The following is a 4,395-nucleotide window of genomic DNA, read 5'->3' as shown; positions in this document are numbered from 1 at the left end:
GGCCAAAATCTTCTTTTAAAGTTGTGGATGAGCTTTCCCAAGAGTTTCCTAAGCATCCCTTCAAAATTTGTCCTCATCCAAAGCCTAGTTGGACATAACCGCCGAGCTCAACATTGGCGGCCTCGAGTGCGCCGTCGGCGAACCTTCTTAATGAATTAATTTTGGAGTCTCAGGAAAATCTCACATTCAGCGCGGTCGATGGCGCCGTCGGCTCCCTAGTTCAATTCTTCACATTTTGGCCCTTTTCACTCCAAATTCGTTCCTTTTTGCATATTTTCTCCAATGACCCTATTTCATCATTCCTACAACAAAACATCAAAAATACCTTTCTTTAAAGTGCAATATCATCAAAAATAGTATAAAATAGATATGAAAATCTCAACATATTTTCCTCTGGTCAACTACTAAACTATGTTTATGTGATGAAGTTTTCTAATATGAAAAAGCAACTTTCCCACTATACTGAGTTTTTGGTGAAATGAGATGAGATAAATAGTTTAAATGTTTATTGTGCCAAGTAGGAGCAATTTTAATTCTCTACCCTGATTCAGAGTTATAGAAAATCATGGATAATCTTAGGTTTAGTCCCTAAATCCGTGGCTAGCTAGGAGGATACTGGCTCCCGCTTCCCTTCCCCTGAAGGCTAACTCTCACTTGAGTTCTTAAACACTAAGATTGAATTGAGGATTTAGTCTGTCACCCTAAAAATCTCTAATTCTACACCCAGTAATGTTTATTTCTCTATTTATTTATATTGAATTCCATGAACCAAATACTTATTCATGGACTTAAATGTGATTCTTACTCTGTTGTAGAACTAATACTCCATTTCCCGGATCGTATGTTTCACAAAACATTTTAAAAATTCAATTAGTCAGAGTGAAAAGTAAATTAAGAGCGAAGTTGAAAACCCATCACAATTTATTTTATATTTTAATATTGGCACATCCATTTTATCTCTTCATTTCACCATATCTCAGAGTAGGGAGAAAGACAAATGGAACTACTCAAATTTCATGAGAAAGATACAACAAAACACAAATTTTATATATAAAATGAAGTTCATACAACAATAATAAACAAATAACACTTATCTGAAACTCTTTCTCAAAGCAAATCCATTGCAACCTCTCTTAGAAAATATAGGAAGAAGAAATCTCGCACTTCTCTCCCTCTCCAACACTTCTTATAGAAGAATTTACTCTTAAACTCACCATAAAAAAATCAAAGCTATAAAGAAAATAGATGACTAATGGTGTGGAATGGCATGGAAGGATGTAAAGTGGTAAGGAGGAGCATGAAGAGGTATGAAGGGGGCCTCTTTTCTGATCAATTTCAGCACTAAATAGAGCCTAGGGTTAGTTCTCCAATAGGTGCATCCAAAAACTCTTCAAAAAGCATCCAAATTTGTCGAATCTTCTATTAATAGGGTCTGCACCGACACTGTCACCGTCGACGCCAGTGGCCATCTAATTAAATTTGTCTTCTCTATCAAACGAGATTGTCGACTCCTATTATGGCACCATCAGCGCTGAAATTTTTTTTAAAATCTCCATTTTGACTCCAAATTTCATCCTTTTTGCTTCTTTTTTACTCGAAGTTTTAAAAATTAACAACCTGTAATAAAATATAAAAATATCTTCCATTAAAGTGCAATATCACCAAAAATATGTGTCTAAAAATGCATATATTATGCATATATTTTTGGTGTATCAGTGTATCAGCAGACAAAGAGTTCAAGAATAATTAAATTGGATCCGGGCCTGAACACACTAGTATATCTTCTTCACATGTTTTGCACAGTCAGCCCTTTAAAATCTACCATTTGCAACCTTTTAACTATTATAAAAGGAACATTTATCTATCAATTCTTTTTCCATTTGTGGAAAGAAACCAATAGATTATGAAAACTTTGCCATTTTTGGATGTTTTTCTATTGAAGACACAGATAAGAAGTGTTGATCTTCTGGATATCATAGTAAAGGTGTGGTTAGGCAAGTGAGACATCAGGTGGAGAGAGATGGAACACATTTAATTGTGTAGAGCTTAGGAAGAAGCGAGAGAGAGATTTTCAGAGTCTTGGAGAGATTTTGAAAAGATTTGGTGAGGTCTTACTCCATTCTCTCCTTCTTCTTCATCACATTCCTGGTTTTCTTCTTCTTCCTCACTGTTCTCTTCACCAGCCATCATTTTTTCCTAAGAAAAATCAAAGGAACATGGGGAAAATTTTCTGGAGCTTGGTCGGATTCTCTTTGATAAGAAGAGCTTATTTCACCTCTAGTGAAGGAGTAGGACAATCATTGCCGAAGAAAAGTAGGAACTTGGAGCAAGTTGAAAGCACTGTCAACATCTTCAAAAACTAGTAATTTCCTTCTTAGGAAGCCCCACAAATCTAGTTGATAAAGAAATCAGGGCTAGAATTTTGTGTTAGAGTTAGCCACTATTTTATAGTGCTTTCCGGGTTTTTTAAACCCTACAAATCGTTGAGATTTTTCACTCAATCCTTAGCAAAATGACTTAAGTGCCTCGTGAGCATGATAATCTCATGATTGTTTGGAAACTTCACCTCTTGATGAATGGGTTGAAGCCACCTCAATCTAGAGAATGAGGAATTTCTTCAATCCTCCTTTTCTAGATCAAGAAGTCTATGTCTACAAAGAAAATCTTTATTTTTGTGAAGTTTCCTTTTATGGAAAAGCCCCTTTGCATTTTACCGAACGATTAAAGGTAGTCCCTTCATTATGTTGGATACCAAATAATAGCAACAACTTCAATAATAGCCCTAGATTCTATGTGAGGTTGATATGACGAGTTTGATTTGTCATCGAGTGCATAAGGTTTCATTGCTTGTATTCCCTTCATCACGTTTTATGTGTAGCATTTTTCATATGGCAATTTGATTGTGTGTTCATATTTATTTTATTGGCTACCCCAATCTGATCAACCAATCTTTTTGGTTTAATTGATCGACCGATTACTTTGGTTCGATCCTGGCACGATCGACTGACCACTTTGGTTCAATCACCCCTATTGAATCGATTAACTGTTCACTTGGGTTTGATCAGTCGTATCGACCTGATTGATCGACCATACTGGTTTGATCGGCTACTCTGACCTGATTTATTGATCACTTTGGACTGATTGACCACCCCGACCTAATATACCGATCACTTTGGTATGATCAGCCATCCTGGCCCGATCAGCCGATCACTTCGGACCGGTCGGCCAGCTTTGCCTGATCTCATTTGACCGTTGCACATTCACATGAATTTTTGTATTGCATTTCTTATTGTGTTTTCCTTGTATGTGGTCTAGCATTTGGCATTTTTACGTGTCTCTTTGAGCACCCCTACTTGCGGTGTCTCTTTGAGCACCTCAACTTGCGGTGTCTCTTTGAGAACCTCCACCTGTAAGTATCACTCCCACATACTTCACTTTATGCACATATAAAGATACTTTAACACTTTACGAGGATGTGGCTAACAAATAATGCCACCTATTGAACAATCTCCTTCCACGACAGTTGTGTTACCTTACCTCCCTACGACATAATCTTGGAGTGACATAGGTCTCTCATGTTGTGTTTAGTATGAGTTATTCTTTCTAGCCACTTAACTCGTCCGAGGCACATTGTGTGTCCACCTAGGCATATGAATTTACTGGCATGAATCACATTACTTACCATATTTGGCACTTATCATACTTTGTATTCTTTTCATTTGTCTTAGGTATCTTTTGCACTGATTGCTAGTTTTCATAATCTTGTGTAAGTGCCTTTTAAGTGAAGAGTAATTCCTCTATATGTGTCCTATACCCGATGCAAGCTCATTCATAACATTTTTCTATCTGTTGCATGGTACCCAAGTTAGTTATCATGCAAGGTTTAATTCCTCAATAGGTGGCCTGTACCTGTTTTACCTAGTTTGTGTATGTCATGTGTGTGTGGCATTCCTGCATTTGCATTTTCATGATGTGTGACCCACCTTTGTGAAATTTTTTATGATCATTCGTGCCTCAGTTGAATGATCACAATGTGCTGGGTCTTTTGCATGTTGTATGTTGATCGCCCAAATTTCTTGATGACAAATCCTACTCATTATGTAAGTGACTCGTTTGTTGGTCATAATTCTTAATTGAGCATTGCTCTTAAGAATAGCTCAAAGAGCAATGTGAGTTTTTGTATTATGACCAACATGTGTATGACAATGCTAAGATTTCAAGGGCTCCAATGTATGTCACTTGCATACTACAGGCCTGCATTTAAAGGTCCTATATTTTAAAGTATAAAAATATATATTTTTTTATTATATATATTATTCATCCTACTTTTTAAAATTATAATATTTAGGCCATATATGAGCCCCTTATTTAAATTATTATCCCCTTTACTGATGT

Source organism: Phalaenopsis equestris, unplaced genomic scaffold (genome assembly GCF_001263595.1).
Source record: "Phalaenopsis equestris unplaced genomic scaffold, ASM126359v1 Scaffold000317, whole genome shotgun sequence".
NCBI lineage: Eukaryota > Viridiplantae > Streptophyta > Magnoliopsida > Asparagales > Orchidaceae > Phalaenopsis > Phalaenopsis equestris.
This window is presented reverse-complemented; position numbering follows the sequence as displayed.